The 19,065-nt window shown below is 38.3% G+C and overlaps 1 protein-coding gene across 1 annotated transcript in view; it reads left to right on the top strand.

Annotated features, from left to right (window-relative positions):
• Nucleotides 1–19,065, top strand: part of LOC135447660 (uncharacterized) — a 66,710-nt gene that overhangs the window by 33,340 nt on the left and 14,305 nt on the right. The gene's annotated exons all lie outside the window — the stretch shown is intronic.

Genomic DNA, 19,065 nt, shown 5'->3' with positions numbered 1-19,065 from the left:
AATCCATCCCTTATGCAATAAAAAACTCAAAAGCTGTGCCTGATGACATACAAGATGTCCAGATCTGCATTGGCTCCTTCTCTGCAATCTGTTTACAAAAGTTAAAAAATGCAGCAGAATGAGTTGGTTTGTAAAGGTGCTTTTTTGAATGCTAAATCATAGCTGCAAAACTGAAACACTAAAATTTGTCTTGTTTCACTACATGAGAGTCATCTGAAACAAGTTTTATTTAAAATTGAAGCATAAGATAACACAAATAGAACAGAAGAATAAAGTACACAAAGTCCATTCCTCTCTCTCTCAATGGGAAGAATTGTATGAATTGAATTTATTTGAGGTTTCTGTGGTAGTTCGTGTATTTGCAAAAAAAAATCTGAAAATTATATATGGGCAATTACTATAATCTTTTCCAGAAGTATTCAGCTTAAACTGTCATTTAAAGTTTTTTTTTTATCTCATTAAAATCCCCATCAAAATACTTTTGATGACACTTTTTAACCCAAATATTAATTACTAATACATTTTGAATTTTTAAACTGCATATGCCAGATATTTCAAAGTTGTATTTTGATCCTGAATGAGTAATCTGCCTTTTAGAACTCTGATGTACCTCATTTGCCATTGATGTAATGTGAGCTAAAAGGCTTAGCATATCTAAAACTAATTCAATAATTTTATGCTGCTCTTGAGATTTCTTTAAGCCTGCAAGGAATTGGAAATTCCCAAACAGTGGTTAGAAAACACTGAAAAGAGAACTAAGTTCTTCTGTCTGAAGTTTGAATTATTGCATGGAGTCATATTTCTGCTGCCTCTTACCTCTCTGTTTTAGCCATGCTAACAAAGCTGTGAACTTCTGGAATTACAGAAATGGAATTAGAGGAATGGCAGCTGAGCTCAGTGGGTCCTTGCCAATGCATTTTGGTGGTTCCCTTTGAAGGACAGTCCTTGTTTCCCTCACTGAGAACATTCAGGGACCAAAATCCTGCAGTCCTCATTTCCCTCACAGAGAACATCCAGGGACCAAAATCCTGCAGTCCTTGTTCCCCTCACAGAGAACATCCAGGGACCAAAATCCTGCAGTCCTTGTTCCCCTCCTAGAGAACATCCAGGGACCAAAATCCTGCAGTCCTTGTTTCCCTCATGAAAAATTCAAGGACAAAATCCTGGCCATCCTATAGATCATTTCCCCACCTGAGAGAACATCCAGGGACCAAATCCCTGCATCCCCCAGGACAGGTGTGCCAGGGAACCCCTCAGGGTTATCTCCATGGGATTCCCCATAGGAGCAGCTGCTGCTGGGCTGAGCTGGTTTCTCCCCCTGCAGGTTCCTGGTACCCTGGTTTCCATCCCTGCAGGTTCCTGGTACCCTGGTTTCCATCCCTGCAGGTTCCTGGTACCCTGGTTTCCATCCCTGCAGGTTCCTGGTACTGGTTCCCTGCAGGTTCTGCACCCGTTCCCTCCTGCAGTTCTGACACCGGTTTCATCTCGTGCCCTGGTCACCCCTGAGTTCTGCACCCTGGTTCATCTGCAGTTCTGTTCCCTGGTTTCCATCCTGCATGTTTGGTCCTGGTTCCATCCCTGCAGGTTCATGGTACCCTGGTTTCCATCCCTGCTGGTTCATGGTACCCTGGTTTCCATCCCTGCTGGTTGATGGACCTGGTTTTCCCTGCCGTTCCTGGGCCTGGTTTCCATCCGCAGTCCTGGCACCTGGTTCACCCCTGTGGTTCTGCACCCTGGTTTCCATCCCTGCAGGTTCCTGGTACCCTGGTTTCCATCCCTGCAGGTTCCTGGCACCCTGGTTTCCATCCCTGCAGGTTCCTGGCGCCCTGGTTTCCCCCCCTGCAGGTCTGGGCCTGTTTCCATCCCTGCAGGTTCCTGCGCTGGTTCCACCTGCAGTTCCTGGTCCTGTTCTCCCCTGCAGGTTCTGGTACCCTGGTTTCCATCCCTGCAGGTTCCTGGCACCCTGGTTTCCATCCCTGCAGGTTCCTGGCACCCTGGTGTTCCCATCAGTGTCCCCTCAGTGCCTCTGCCCCCAGGGATTCCCAGCTGGAACCTCACCCGCTGATGGCTCCTGTTTGTCAGCACCAGGGCAGTGAAACAACAAGAATCCAGCTTACCTGGCCAGCTCCAACCATTGTCAGGAATTTTTAAAACACTTCAAGCATGGTCTGAAATGGTTTTAAGAGTTCCTAAAACTTTCTGTTCCATTTTTTGTCCAAAGTGAGTGCTTGCAGGCAAATTCCAGCAGCAGTGTGGCAGGAGGGCTGTGCTCCTCCCCGTGCCTTTGTCTCTTGTCCCAAAGACCCTGATAGTTTTCCTTGGCATTTTTGTCTCATTATTTGTCCTGTTTGTGTCCACCCCTGAGCCATAAAGGGAAAATCCCTCTCTTTATTACCCAAGTAACAATGGGATTGCAGGTCTGTGAGGGTTGTTTTTTCTGTTTGTTTGGGGTTTTTCTCAGTGTTGCATGACATGGTGCTATTAGTGGTCTTACAGAGTAACAATGATGAGAGAGGAAACTGCATTCCAGTGGCAGGTCAGCTCCAGGTTAAAATAGGAAAAAAATAAGAATTCTCTGTCATAATTGCCTGCCATGGAAGGAATAGTGCCTGAACATTAATGTCAAGCATTTTGTCCCGAGTTTTCATCTGAAATATACTGGGACAAGCCCAAATGTACACAGCAGGGTACAATGCAAAGTTATTTACACAAAGTTTAAAGGATATGTGGAGGTAAAGGAGTTATAGACCATGGACTGTAGACAAATTTAAATTCTGTGTCCTCTTTGAGCCTTGGAGTTTACATTATTCCATCTGCTAAAACTCATAAGCAACTGTCCTGATTTCATAAGCTTCAAGACCATTTGCACAAGTCAGATTTTTGGGTTTTTTATTTCACAAGTATTTACCAGATATTTTCACCACAGTCTTCCACAAGTGTATAAAAATGTGAACACAGGGATTGACACAATCTTGACATACAGAGAAATATTATTTTTTTTCTTTAAGGTAGGTAAACTTTCAGAGAAGCAGGAAATTATCATTTCTATGTGCCTGGCATTGTATAATTTAATGTTGTTTTCCCTTGACTCATGTAAACTACAGAGGAATGGCAAAGGTTACTTGTGTCATCCAATCTGCTGAAAAAAATATTTTCTATTTGCTCTTTTAGCCCAGGATCCTTTTGCTGGTTTGTGGATGTCCATGTTTTTCCTTGTCATTAATGAAATATTCAAAAAGCTGGAAAAAAATTATATTAGTCTAATTAAGGTACCTTTCAAGCTCTAGCCATGAGGACTGAATTAGGGAAGAGTATTTTTGTACTCCTAAACCACAAAGGAAATTATTTACACTCAACTGGGCACTAAAATGGTCTTTAGAGAGCAGTATTAGGCTAAAATAAAAAGATCATGAATAAAACTTCATAGGAAAAAAGAACTTCAGTCAGTTGGTTTGGGTTTGATTTGGTACCAGAAGAAACCCTCACTTTAAATGTGAAATATCGTGAAAGACTTCACTCTCTTCTGAGAGGCAAAAGCTTGAATTCTCACAGGTCTGGTTCAGATTCATCACAAGTTGTGCTGGTTGGCTGAATCAATTCCTCCAGAAATGCAGGTGTGAACTCCAAAAAAAGAGAGTTTCTATGCAAAATGTGTGGAGTTTGGTGTTAGAAGTGAGTTCAGGGAGCCAGTCTCTCAGCTTTCCATGATTTCCAGCTCCATCTGGGCCTGCCGGGGCAATGCCATGGATTTGGTACAATTCTGCTTTTTGAGAGGTGATTTATTTAGTTATTTATTTATTTATTGGAATATTCTGACTGAACCCACATGTATCAGCTAATGCTGCTTGGGGAGGGATCAGGAAAAAGCCCTGTGAATTTTTAATATACCAGAAATACCTGGTGCGTCTTTAACTCCATGAATTAAAATATTCTAGTTTTGAGGCAGATAATGTGTAGTATCTTCATTACTGTTTTATACAGTATTACCTTCTCCAGAAGCAATAGCACTAAAAAAAATTAGAAACAATTTAGCTGCACTAATATTTAGTTGTTTTCAGCTCTAAACGTTTCATTTCTTCAACTATAATTTAATTTAAGAATTACTTAATAATTTAAGAAGAACTTTAAACAAGCTAAAATTGCTATTTGCAAAAATAACCACCCTGATGAGATTAAAATCACAATTTCTCAATTTGCCTGTGGAAACATATTAATGTAATGGATTCTGTTCTGCACTGAATGACAGACAGATTGATGTGTCAACAGAGAAAAGAGTTATAACCATCAACGTGTCTCTCATTGTTTGACAGTGATTTACTACTGTCCAAAAGTCTGTTAGCTCAACTTTCAGATTGAGTTATTCAGGCTTGTTGGGAGGTGTCGCCCCTCGTGGGCTTTGTCTGTCAGCCCCTGGAGCCCCTCCTGCTGCAGGGACAGATCTGGGGCTCAGAATGGCTCTGCTGGAAACCCAGAGCTGCATTTTATTTTTTATTATTTCATTTGCAGGGCTGAAAGGCACTTTTTTATACTGAATGGATAATCCTGGTGAATGCCCAAATTCTGTAAAAGCAGAAAATTTCTAATGCGTGCATGATCAAGGCAACAGAGATCTTGGAGATGCAGCATCCTCACATTATTTAATGGATGGGCAGCCCAGGAATTTATATAGAATTAGTACAATTTTACACCTAAATATTAATTCCTGTGCTGTTATATCCCACACTTTAGCTCAGGCAACGGGGAAAGCCTTGAGATCCCAAATCCTTGCTGAATCAGCAGGAAGAATCCCTTTTCCTTTCAGCTGTTTTAGAGTCAAATCATTATTTTTTCTCTGTGCTATCATTGGATTTTCAGAATTTATTGCATTAGAATATTTTCATTTACCATTGATAATTTTATCTTTAAAATTTTAATTGTGTCTACATTTATTTATGATCTGATAAAGCAACTTGCTGTTGATTTTAATGCAAAGAGAAGCTGGCCTTTCTTAGTTGGTTAGCTTAATTATCTATTTGGTTAGAGCTTGCAAGAAGTGTAGCCTGCACTAAAAATTAAATTTTGCAATACAGCACTCGTCAGAGTAGGAAGCTGCTTGCCTTCATTCCTAGTGCAAGAAAATATAAAGAAAATAGTGCAAGTACTTGTTTCAAATTTTAAAATTAATGACTGTAAAGCTATTTAAGCATCTTCAAAAGAAAAGAGTAATTTTTATTAGAATGGACAAGGCTGCAATTCTGTCTTTGTTTTTTTTTTCCTCTATTATTTAGGTAAAACTGATATATCCAGATTAATGGAACACTACCCAGCCTAATTTTCCTAGTTCTCTGTGTCTGGGCTTTGCCTTTTCTGAGCTAGGTTTGACCAGCCACCACATTTTTCACATCTCTTGGAAAACCATTGTGTCCTTGGGCCTTTTTCAGCCACGTGACTGAATTTTCACAGGAGTTTTCTGTAATCTGTGTTGGCATTAGCAAAGGACACCCTTATGTCCCTGACTCTCTTGGCTTGGAAACGTGCTGATAATTATATTTGAATTGAGAAGTAAATTTAAGGGTTCAATACATACAGAGTTAACAGTGACTTAATTCCTGTTTGCTCTATCACCCTCTGTTGCCTGTTCTTAAAAACTTGCTGGCTTTTAATGAAATAATTTGGTATTTGAATGAAGCACATCAGGCCACCATCTCAGTGTCAGAGCTCTGCACACAGAGCTTCCAGAGGGGATGATTTGGGTGTTTCATTCCTAGAGCACCTTGATTTCTGTCATCAGCAGCAGTTTATACCCATGAGTTTAGAAGAAAGTTGAAATATCCACTGAATTCTCAGGGAGGGTAGAGCTGTTGAATGCTTGCCATTAAAAAATCTTTTAAAATAGCAAAATAGTGTATGAAAGCTATGTACATTTGGAATTAATGGTTTGTATTTGGATGGGGGATTCAGAAGTGAGGGAAATGTTCCTCAGGTCACAGCCAGGCCCTGCCCAGCACAGCCCAAAACAATCCCACAGGGCTCTTTGCTGTCCAAAGCCCCAGCATCAATTACCGTGACAAATAAAACAAGGCCTGAAGAAGGAATTGCAGTTTCCCTCACAAGGACCTGATTCCATTGTAATTCAGCCATCCCATCTGTCAGAGCAGAATCCAAGGTTTACAACAGCACATGTGTGACCTGAGCCCTGTGTTTCTCCCTTAATGGGGCTCAGTGTCAGGAAAACAATTGGATTGTGTTGTAGTTGTTCTAGGAACTATCAGGGATTTTTGTTAAATAATATACATCCTATCAAAACGATTAGATGATGGCATTTTCTTCCAAATTACTGAAATTTTGGGGAAAATATGTGTAATTTCAGAACACTGAAGGTTCTCAGGCAGTTTTGGTTGTCCATTGAGTCAAATTTCAACTAAACCTTGGGGATTTCATTCAGCAGCAGCTGAGCTGAGGGACAGGCCCAGGATCACTCTGGGCTCTGTAGTGAGGTTAAATCATCAAATCTTTATTTCATTTACCATCTTCAGACCACAGTTTATTCTTTCTAGGGAATAATAAGTATCTATTCCACTCTAAAATCTGATGGAATCTGATTTTTCTTTTTTCTCTTTATTTTATGGCTGTTATCCTCAATAATAACATGGAATACTGGGCCAAAAGAAAAAAAAAAAGGGTTATAAAGTCTTGTATACAAAATTACATTTTTTGTTGTTAATTTTTGTTCTGTGCTAGTTATTCACTCATTCTTGAGTGAATATCACACAGGTGATAACCCTACAGAGGAATTCAGTTATTCTGCATCCTTGGCACAAACTGACACATTTCCAACACATTCTTCATTTTAAAAGCTCCTGATATTTTTTACCTACATGCCAGAAATCTTCATATTTCCTGTATTCTTTAGACCAGGAACAATCCTCAGGTGTGTTTCAGAGGAGAGATGGAACCAAATATTCCAAAGTTGGTGGTGGAGCTGCAGTAGCTCTGCAGTCAGGCATAAAAGCCACTGCAACAGCCTCATATTTCCCACAGTGCAATTTGAAAATTAATAAGGATTTGATAAATATTTATTGTCAGGATCTTTTGGCTTAAACATCTTAATATTTTTTTAATATATATTAGTGTCCTGCCAAATCTTTTCCTTTGACTCTCTCTGCTTTCTGTAGACTTTAAAACTATTGCCTAGGGACTTTTCAAGGGAAACAGACTTTTTTATAAATTACCAGCAAAAAGGATAAAATTTGGCATTAAATTAAAAGACAATAAATCACTTTTTTTTTTTTTTGCTGTTACATTAATTATCATCAAAGGTTTCATTAACTGATTTCTTATCAGCAAAGTCAACAACAAAATTGGAAACTGGACAATTTTCTCCCATTATCAAAAAAGAAAACATTTTACAGCCTCTTTTTTCTCACTTTGTATTTTCTAGAAGAATGACTACAGCATGCAGATTGGACTCAAAAGTCCTCAAATCTCTTCCTGCCTTCTTTAACTGGAGTTGAAAACTGTGATATCAAAACAATCTATATGTTAGTCTGAGACTGTCTGAAAATAGGCTTCTGTAGATCATTAAGACAGAAATATTGAGTTTAGGATGCTGTGACCATTTTAAATAAGCTTGCTTTTTCAATAATTATCTAATAATTATTCAATATTTCAATAATTATCTAATCATCCATGATTACTCTTCTACCTCCTAAACTCTCCTTGAAGCTGAGGTAAAATTACTTTGAGTATCCTTGTTTGAGATCAAAATATTTGCCAGCTGAAATTTCAGCTCAGCTTTCCTGGAGCATTTGGGCTGCTCAGCAACCATTTAATGGGAAAAAAAAAATAAAAAAATCCCACAAACTCCTTTGTTGTTCTGTTGGGAATTTTTTCTGGTTTCCCTTTCCAAGGGGGCTTCAGTGCTGATGGTGAGAGGAGTTGTCATTGCAGAGAGGGTCAGCACCAGCACAGGGCACATGCTGAGTTCTGTGTGGTGCCTTTGGGAGAAATTCACAGAATTTTCAGAATGATTGGGTTGGAAGAGACCTTCAAGGTCATTGAGTCCAACCCAGCCCCAACACCTGAACTAAACCCTGGCCCCCAGTGCCACATCCAGGCTTTGTTAAACACACCCAGGGATGGGGCCTGCACCACCTCCCTGGGCAGAACGTTCCAGAACTTTCTCACCTTTCTGTAAAAAACTTTTTCCCAATATCCAACCTGTATTTCCCTTAGTGCAGCTTAAGAGGGAAGCTTTGGGCTGAGCTGATTCCCTGGATTTAATCCACAGCCAGAACGTGTCCTCATCCCTTAGCTCAGGATCTGCCTCCTCACTCATTGCCCAGGAGCTGCTGCAAGAGGTCTGGGAGGTTTGTGGGCTGTAATTATCCCGAGTAATTTAAGAATCCATTTACCTTCTGCAGATGGAGATACAGTTTAATCAAATACAGTGTAAATCAGCCTTTATTAGGCACATTCTGCTGGCTATTATGGAGGTGTTAACGTTTAAAATGCTCCTGTATTAAAATGCTTCCCAGGTGAACAGGCACGGGTTTCAATTGTAAAACAGAATTTTGCAGTAATGACCAACAAAGAGCTTTTTCTTCAGAATTTGTGCTACTTTGAACAAAGATTCTTGATAATTACAATCCACATACTGTGGTCACTCTGTAAACCAAATCACTTCTTTGGAAAATAGTTACTGAAGTACTGATTTAGTCAATAATTAACCAAAAACTTTTGAAGCTGAAAATTTGCAGCAATGCATTTTTATATTAAGATAAAAGTCTCCAGATTTAATTACTTCAAGTGAAGGAATGCAAATCCAAATTCCTCCTGTAAATCCTTGGTTGTCTGTGAGTTGAGCTCTATTTCTATTTTTATGTACAGAGCTCTAATTGTGGGGAATTCTGTATTAATATTATTCTTCTTTTTGGGGGTTTAAAATGTAAATGCTTTGTGAATTTCTCTCATTAATGGTATAGCAAATGAATTATCCATATTGCACTTGAAGGCAGCCCAGCCTCCAGGGCAGATCTGCAGGACAGAGGTGGCTCCACAGAGCAGCAGCAAAGCTGGGCTGCTGTTTGTGGAGTCCTGTCTGATTAGGATGAACTTTTGCTTTGCACTTATGACTAAAGCATAATTTTCTAAAGCTTTTTTAGTCCAGATATAAGAGTATCTTCCTCAAAGTCTGCAGGAGTCTGTGGTGATCTCAGGGACCAGGTGCAGCCCTTTCATAGCAGATGCTTTGGCTGTTAACAGGATATTCCCATCATGAATTCCAAAACTTTATAGATGGACATTTTGGTGGGAATGTTAAGTGTTGGGGTTTGACACTGTTGTGACTCAGAATAGCTTTAATACTCTCTTTTTCAGGATAGGGAATAGAAAGTTCCTTCAGTCCTTTGAGGATCCAGTCTTTGAAGAAGGATTAGACCAATTTTTATGAGGAATAAATCTGGCCTGGAGTGTCTCAGTTCTGTGTTTGGTGACTCAAAACAGTATTTAATGATTTCATGTGCTCACTTAGCCCCTGGCTACTGTTCAGTGGGTCAGCTGAAGTGGTTCAGCTCCTCCTGGCTCTCTGGACCCAAAATCATGGAAAGCTGCAAATGGCAGCCCACAGGGATGATAATAACAGTGATCAGACCCAGAGAGAAAAGGTGGAATGAAAAATAACAGCAGGGTGGAGAGGTGCATTCCATTCTCATGTGATGTATCTAAAATTGAATTGTGGGTTAAACTTCAGCTGGGTTTCTTCTCAAAAGCTAAATGCAAATCATCAGCTCTGGGAGATTTATCTATTAGACACTGCCCTCTAGATTTATGGTAATTGTGAGTTTGGCTTACTCTGAATCTTGAGAAAATAACAGAAATGGAAGGAATGCCAGCTGGCCTTTTTGTTCCAAGGAATTAAAAAGAAAAGGAAAAGCAAACATTTGATGGGGCTGATGGTTGTTTGCTTTCTGGGCAAAAAGCAGCATCTAATTTCCATTTACACATCCCTCTCAGGGCTGCTGCTTCCAAGCTTCCCCATGTAAAAAGAGTGGAAATAATTTCTCAGTTCACAAATGCCACTGCTGGGTTTTCTGGGTGAAAATGAGAGGTTTTGGCATCTGCCATGTGGTGTCCTGATAGAGCCTGCCCAGTCTGGGGTTTGATGCTGCAGGTGCAATGCAGAGCCCGTGTGGCCCAGGTGTTCTGAGTTAGCTACACAGGCAATAAGGGCAAACTGGGCACCCTTGGCTAATAAAAACTTCACTCCTGCCCTCCCAAAAATAAAGGCATGGGGTCAAATCAAAGTCAAATCCTTCCTTTTTTAATGCTGATACTGCCTGTGATAATTCAAACACAAATGGCAAATATTTTCTAGATTGAGGGTTGGACTTTATGCTTTACTGTTATCTGTATATGAATCTATGATTTTGTGTAATAGTTTATTGAGTAATTAAATATTATATTTAATATCTTTGTTGCATAGCTTTGTTTAAATTACCAACTTTTGAGTAGCTCAGACACTTTTTTGTTTCATGGGTAAATAAGCGTGTGAATATCCTCAATTGTCCAGAATTAATGAAAGATTTACAGCTCTTCATTTGTACAAATGATACTGAAAACAGACTAAGGAGTGGCAGATAGGGGAGCTCTGGATACTGGAAAATAAGGACAGGGAAACAAAACTTAGTTCTTTCTGAAAAGCTCGGAAAGAACTTAAGCTGTGAATCTTAAGGTCCTAAAAGAAGAAGGAGAAGATGGTAATAATAAGAATAAATAATAGTAGTAGTTGTTGGTTTTGGGTTGATTATTATTATTATTATTATTATTATTATTATTATTATTATTATTATTATTATTACCTTTTGCATAGCAATGGATTAAATTCAGCTGCTCTCAGGGATAACTTTGTGATCTATGTAACAAGAGGGGATAAAACCCCTTCATTTCTTCTAGAGCATCCTGAAAGCTATTTCTGGCAGTACAACTAAAATCTTGTATTTTTAGTGGAATTCACTCTACTTCTTTGTATCCCATCCTATTCGAATTAAAGAGATTCTGAGCTGCTTTGTTTTGAATAATACACTGGATTCTGGGGTTTTTTTAATGCTTTCATTCATATATTTATTGCAATTTATTTTCTTTTTATTTTATTTATTTAATCTCCATTGCCCATAAGGACTTGGACTGAAATTGCCTTTCTGCATTGGCTGCTTTAGGATCTCCTTTTGTGTCCTGTAAAATATCTCTTTCAGGAGTTCCCATTTCATGGCTCTCTGAGATTTTGGGGTTTTACAGCTTCCAACTAGCCTGGCATGCTTGCAGGATTTAGCCCCAGACAAATTCAGGAACTTTTTTGTCAATCTCCCAGTTATTTCTCCCTTCAGGTGGAATATAAATAGAGCTGAGCAGCAGATTAAAGTGTTGCTGAAGGCTCTGATCCTCTGCCATCATCCTCAGGAATGTTATACACGTGTTTTTTCATAACAAAGCAAACAAAAAACCCTGAATGTGTCATTTTTTTTCCTTTCATACTTTCTGAAAAATGCTTTTTCTATAGTCCCAAAGAAAGCCTCACCTCCTGTCTGTGAATCTATTCCATTAGCAGCCTTTGCTCTGTGACATAATGTTTGTCAAAGGAGAGATAAGAAAGAGAAGGAGCTTTCTGTAAAGATTGTTTATGGGGAAGGAAAAACAAAGCAGTAAAACAGAACACATAAAAAATGAAAATTGCCATATAGTTTAATGAATATTTTGTAAAAATCATTTTCTATTCTCCCACAAATTCATGATAGCAGCCCTGCTGGCTGCTGGTACATGATTTAGCATGTCAGATTATATTGCAGCAAGCAGACTCTCTACCCTTTGACCTTGAAGGCTCCTACTGTGCTGCAATAAATTTTGGGTTCTTAAAAGCAGCGAGGGAAAATGCTCTTTTAGACATTTACTGAGCTTAAATACCTTCAAAACAAGACTCCGTTCTTTTTATTCTGCTTGGTGCTAACAGATAATATTTTGTCGTTGTGGATTTATGTGGAAAAATATTTGGGTTTTTTTTTTTTTTGCATCTCTGACATGGTGTATGTGTGTCTGCAGCTAAATGTCATTTTCAGCACAAGTATGTGAACCATGTTAACAGAGCTTTTCCATGACAGTGTTTGCTGAGCTGTGAAAAATGTGAAGTTCTCAGTGCAGCCTCTTTCAGAACCTGATTTTTAAGTATTTCAGCTTTGTGACAAACAATTGCTGTGGGATGAAAACCTGGAAAGACACCTTGTGAAACAAAGGAGCCTCATTTCTTCTAAATGTGTTCTGCATTCAGGAGAGCTGCAATCAGATTTTCCCTCAAGCTCAGCACTTCTCCTTTGCCCACCAACCCACAAAAAGGTGTCAGCTGGCTCCAAAAACACCTAGAAAAATGGGGAAATATTCAGTTTATGAAACAGAAAATGTCAAACTCTCAATGTTTCCTGCTGTGGGGTCAGTGATTCCCTCTCAGGCTGCTGATTTTCACAGAATCCCAGGTCTGGGTTGGAAGGGATCTCAAAGCTAATTCTATTCCTCCTAATATCCAATTTAAGCCTGACCTCCATCAGCTTAAAGCCATTCACACCCATCATGTGAGCATTTTCATATTTTCTGAATTGTGTATCTTTGAGATCTCTTGTTATTTGGTAAATTGAACTTCATCAGTGGATCCAAAAGTCTTATGTTGGGGGAAGGCTGGATTGTTTCCAAAAAACCCAAAAAACAAAAGAACCAACCTGTCTATAAAGGGTATTTTTGTTAGGGAAAAAGTAAATTTGTGATGTAGTTGAAAGGACTCAAGTAGGCAGTTCCCACTCTTTTTTCCTTTTTTTTTCTTTTCTTTTTCTTTTCTTTCTTTTTTTTCCATAGAAATCTGTATTTTGGTCTCTAAAACTTTCAAAACCATACTATGCAGAGCCTGTCTGCAGAAAATATGTCCATTAAATAAATTTTTTATAAAGATTCTGTTACATAAAGGGTTCAACATTGTGGGGTTCCCCTCTTCTGTTCCTTAACGTGATCCTTAAACTCTTCCATAAATTTAATTAAGCTTGCTCTTGTCTCAGCCTGTTTAATCCCAGGAATTTTAGGCTAATGACACCTCATCCAGTGATGAGCCCAAATTTCATGGCCACTTTATTCTGCTTTGTGGTAAAGCAGATATTGAAGAGCCTCTTCATCCAGGAATAAAAATAAATAAATTCTCCATGTCTCCATTGAGGGAGGTGAATTGTGCCCTGGAGCACCCAGAGAGGCTCCAGCTCCTGAAATGTTGGCTTTGATCCTCAGGAATGGATCTCTGTAAAGTGCATTAATGGAGTGGCTGCATCATTAGTGGAAATTAATTAAACATTTTGCAAAGGTGTGCAGCGTGTTGGCCCAGGTGGAAAAGGCAGTGACAGTTTTGGTATTAAACTCATTTTTTCAGTACTGAATTGGAGGAACCTTCTGTGATGGAAAAGGGAATTTCAATTTCTGTGTCACTTCTGTCATTCAAATAATGACAACTGAATGAAACTTACTGTAACTCAACCACAAAAAGCACTTTTCCTCTGAAAATGCCTTTACATGAAAATAGACCTGGACATTTAGAGCTGTACCTTTCCATTCTTTATCATGGGAAGATGAAGAAGCATAGGCTTCTTCCTTTCTTTATTTTCTGATTCTACTTTTATTTTATTAATAACATCTTAAACCATGCAGACTTCCTTATTCAGTACTAAGAGAATTTTCAAAATCAAAACCAAGAATCAATATCTTTTTTTTATTATTTTGTCTTATCATTTCAATAAAGAAATTTCATTACTGAAAAGATTACTTTAAAATGAAAAGCAAAAAGAAAAAATCCACACCAGTCCTAATAATGGCATTGAAATTATTATAAAGAGTAAAAATACAAATATTAAGATGTGTAAGGTAGGCTTTATGTGTAAAACTCCATATGATAAATAGTAAAAAAAAAAAAAAAAAACACAAAATATTAAGAGAAATATCATGAATTTTTAGCCCAGTGACATCACCTGTGGAGGAGTTCATGGCTCTAATGCAGGTTCAGAGGCTGATTTTTATTTATTTTAAGTGTTCACTGAGTGCAATGTAAAACAATTGAGCAGCTCTAATTTCAGAACGAGCAATCCAGTGAAATTCCTCATTGATTGGGATGCTGCCTCTCCTTATTATTCCATCTGCTGTTTGTGGAATTTTAACTTATTTTCTCTGGGGAAGGAGGAGAGGATTTCTTTGCCCCTGAACTGGGAAAAACATTTTCCTGCAGCTCTGCCCAGGAGCCAGAGGCAGCAGCTTCAACACCAACCTGACAGAAGGAGCCCAAACTTTTGCTCCTTTTTGAGGAATTTTGTGTTGGTTGGAAAGATCCACACACATGACCTGAGCTTCTATTTTTGCCTAGTAAATATTAGGACAAAATATGTGAAGCACTTTAATGCTGGCCAAGTATTACAGCAGGATTCACTAAGCAGAGAATTTGGATATGTTAAATTACAGGAAAACAAAAAGTAAGAATTATCTGTCATGTCTGTAAGCAGCAACTGAAAACACCTTTACAAAGGTAGTGGATTTTTAAAGGAACTCTGCTGGTTTTTAATTTATTTTCAATAATTCATTAATATGCACTTTCACCTTAATGGCCAGTCCCCACAGGATTCATGTGCTGTGCCAAATGAGGTTTCTCATAGGCAAAATTAATTTTCTACAAATAACTTGCCTATTTCTCCTGATTCAGGAGCAGCAGAAGGTAGCACAGCTTTGGTGATTTGATCTCGATACATGAGATTTCAGCACTTGTTTTAGCCAGTGTTCTTGTCTATTGAATTTTCATTTTTAGACTGCTTAAATATTGGGTGTGACTTGGAGAAGGATATGATTCATTTTGATGGAACAGCTTCTAGGTATCTGTATTGGTGCTTATTAATTACTTTAGCAGAAGTGTTTTGTTCCTTCAGTTCCTCTGGAGAATTAAATACCACATAACATATGTTAGATTTTGGCAATCTTATGTTTACCGAAGTTTAAAAAATATTTTGAGCAGTTGTGCATGAAATTATTTAATATCCCTCATGAGAGGAAACACTAACAATGTTAAACCCAAATACAACCTCTTTCTATGAATACTTTTTTCGTATCTCATGAGGAGGTGCTGAGTGGAATATGAAATGTCCACATTTTGAGCTCTGGAAAATCAAGCCAACAATGATACCTGAACACAAATATTTAGAAAGGAAGAGGTAGGATGGAAAACAGTTGAAAATAACACATATTGGCCCAATTACAGTCCCTAAGTAGGAAAAAAGCTGAGTTTGTTTCAGAAGTAAGTCTAAGTTAAATATTTGAGAGTCAGATTATTGTACAGAAACACAAACACAGGGAGGATGTAGCAAATTCTTAAATTTTCTCTATTTTCTTTAGTTTTGTGTCATTATAGAGATGATGACACATCAGAAGCTAATTCCTATAAATTTCAGTGACAGCTGAAATGCACCTTATCAGTTCCTGTGATACCAACCCCATCCCTCAGCTCCCCAGCAGGAAAGAGAAACCTATTTCTATTTCTATTTCTATTTCTATTTCTATTTCTATTTCTATTTCTATTTCTATTTCTATTTCTATTTCTACTTCTATTTCTATTTCTAACCTATTTCTATTCTTTCTATTTCTGTTTACCACTGAAATCAGTGAACTGTGCTTGTGGAAAATACCACTGGCAGATGTAACTCTCCTGTTGTGTTCCTACCTATGTGATCTTAGGCAAAAAGGGATTTTGCCTTATATAAATTTTTCTTTATAAATCCTTTTGACTTCCCATAGGACTGAAATGGCCTTTTTAAATTAAGTGTTTAATTTGCCCTACAGAGGAGTAACTTAGCTTGGTATTCTGATTTTTCAGGATAAATCCCTCCCTTCCCAAACTCTTGTTGTACAGCAGACTCAGTCTCTTCACAGCTGTTTGTTGCAGAAATAACTCTATCTTCAGAACTTTGAAGAACTCTAAAAATGAAAGCTTGAATTGCCATTTTATTTGGGAATATCATGACAAATATCCACTCCTAAAAAGCAGCTCTGCTCCTGTTTGGGCTGTCATCATGGAAGGGGATTCATTTTTGGTTTTAGGTGACTCACTGTGAGCTGTCAGAAATCTCTCTGAATATTCTGTGTTCCTTAAAATAATTCAAAATTGGAAAAGAAGATTTGCAGAAAACTGGAAATATTTGAGTGGACATTTCCATAGCTTCTGATATTAATCACTGTGGGCAAAAAGATCTGCTGTGGATTTTCTGTGGGATGTTTTCCAAAATTGTTTCAGATTGTGTTATGTGTTGTTTGTCATTAGAATGTGATCAGATGGAGTTGCAAAGATCTATTTAATCTGAAATTCAAGAGTGAGATAAAAAATTATAAAATCTCAAGTACTTTTAATTGGTTTAGATTCCATTCATCTTTTTTTTTTCCTTTTCCACATGAGTGATATTCTCCAGCTGTGCAGTCTCTCAACCAGGTCTTTGGAGAGCACAAAAGAAAAGGCAAAACCAAAGCAAGCAACTTTCCCTTCTGAGCACATTTTCAGTCATTCAACACAAGAATTTAATTGTTCTGGCTGTGCAGGAAGGTCTATGATAAAATGAGTGATAAAAGAAAATTCAGATTTTTATCTTATTGCTAAATTAGATAAAGCTTACTGAAACCAAAGACATCATAGGGTTGAACATTTCTTCCCCCAGTCCCTGAGTGAGGCTGTTTGAGTTTTCTTGAGGCAAAATTATTCTTTTTCTCTACATAAAGCACATGGAGCTGTCCCTTGTGTTGTCTCCATGGGGTTTGGAATGATAAAGCTGAGAGTGTTGGATTTCCTGCAAATGAGCTTGGATGAGGTTATTTTCCAATTCAGGGGGGTTTTTTTGGCTTTTGTTCTTTGGCCTTCAGGAGGAAAATAATTTGTAGACAAACATGTGCACCTGGAGCTGAAACAATAGGTCCTAATGCATTTACAGAGGGGATGGGGCTGCAGGGTTTCCAGGAAAGCACTCAGCCCTGCCTCGCTCCACGCCAGCAAAATCCCCACTTTGTTTTCTTGCTTGCACTTATGACGACTTTCCCCCCGTTCTTTTTTTTTTTGCATAGAAATTAATTCCAAACAGCACAAAAACAGCAAATAGTGGTGCAAGTTCTAAATGCTGGTAGAGGAAATAGATAAAGACAATGGTGAATGGATAAATTTGCTTTCTCCTGAAATAGTGTAAATTTTATTTTGAGGGGGGAAAAATGCTCTTTTTTTTATTCTGCTAGAAAAAAACAAAGTATTCTGAAGTAATGTATCAAGGAGGCTGATACATGGAAGTGATTGAGGCTAAAGCATGATGATATCAATCACAGAATTATAATTTTTTCTAAAAAATTTTAAGGAAATTACATTAGCAGCCTAACACAGTCCAGCACTGCAGTTGCAGGTGTAATATTTTTATGCATTGAAGTAAATTCAAGGTGATCATTGTCAGATCATTAAAATTATTTTAGATATTCTGGATATAACATCTAATATTTTTCCACCAAAACTTGAATATTGATCTCCTTTGTTTTCTGAATTTACTTTCCTCTTCTATCTACCTCCAGCTGCAGTCTTAATCTAAAAGCTGATATATTAATTCCTGGTTGGATATTGTTTAGAATATTTGCTTATGTTTTCATTTTCCCTTTTTTCCTGAGCTGTAAAACAATTATTCTCAAAATATAATCAGACAAGTCTGGATGAAAATCTAGCAAAAGGTATAAAAACCCCATGAGAGACATATGATGAGTGGGTGGGTTTTCTTCAGAGTCCATCTGTAAAAGATTTTAGAAAAATGACATCCCACAAATCTTGGTTAGAGGCAAGGATTGGGTCTGAGATGTTCAGAGAAGATAGTTAATGGAATTGTGACAATTTAACTGGGATATGTTCCTGAGAAATGTGTACTGAAATCTCTAAAGATCAGCATGTAAAAGAGTAGCACAGTGAGCAAAACAAATAAAAGGAAATAAAAGATACAGGCAGAATGGATTCCTTGAGCCAATGAAGTGCTCCAGGTTCTAGTTGAGTTTATCTTGCACCGCTGCTGAGCTGGGAAGGAATTGGGTGCAAGAGACCCCAGAGGTGTCAAATAAAGAGAAGGAATGGAGTGTGTATTGTGGGATTGTGAAAGTTTGGAACAAGGAATGAGAAAGGGAAAAGCTGGAATAAAACTGGAAGGGATGTGCTGGGGGGAGATCAGAGCTCCTGAAGGGCACGAGGCCGAATGCCTGGGTCAGGGAGGGAAACAGAGTTAAACTGGGATGAGGACATTGATCCTGCACGTGTGAGGGGGGATTAATTCTGTTTGCCCGTGGGTAAACCTGATCAATCCACAAAGAGCTGCAGTGGGCTGGACTGTGCTGCTGGTCCAGGGGAGACATTTGAATATGTATGTCAGCGTGAGGGGAATTGACTTTGACTGGGGAAGACAAAGTGACTGAGAATTGATTTTTATTGTGGAAGGAAATTGATCCAGAGAGAGGGGGAAAATCACTTTGATTAGTACGTAAGGAGAGCTCCCACAGCGGTACAGAACTGACAACAGAAGAAATGAACTTTGATTTTGGGCATGACATGATTTTGAACGTGGTATTTGTAGCAGTTGGTAAGTGCCCTCCATGAGAGAAGATTTTGTGTTCTGTTCTGTGGGATGGCACTAGTCAGCTTCCATTGAGAAGAGCAGTAATTCATATTTGAGCCAAAAACACTCGTTACTGAAAGCAGCATTGACCAAAAATTAGAACTAGGAACTGTATCTTGAATCATTTCAGTATATTGACACTGTCAGTTACAGGCATGATGAACTTGTTGAATCCAAATTTTCAAGTTTTAATTTATTTTTATGCCTTTAAAAAGCTGGCGTGCTGATTTATATAATGTTTCAGTTGCCATTTCCAATCCAAGGGAGGTTCATTTACTCAAGGCTGAAAAGATCCAAAAGAAAAAATACAATTTGAGCAAGTTTACTGCACTGCCAACCATTGTGTTGCTTTATATTT

The sequence above is a fragment of the Zonotrichia leucophrys genome, chromosome 4A (assembly GCF_028769735.1).
Source record: "Zonotrichia leucophrys gambelii isolate GWCS_2022_RI chromosome 4A, RI_Zleu_2.0, whole genome shotgun sequence".
Classification (NCBI taxonomy): domain Eukaryota; kingdom Metazoa; phylum Chordata; class Aves; order Passeriformes; family Passerellidae; genus Zonotrichia; species Zonotrichia leucophrys.
This window is presented reverse-complemented; position numbering and strand designations above follow the sequence as displayed.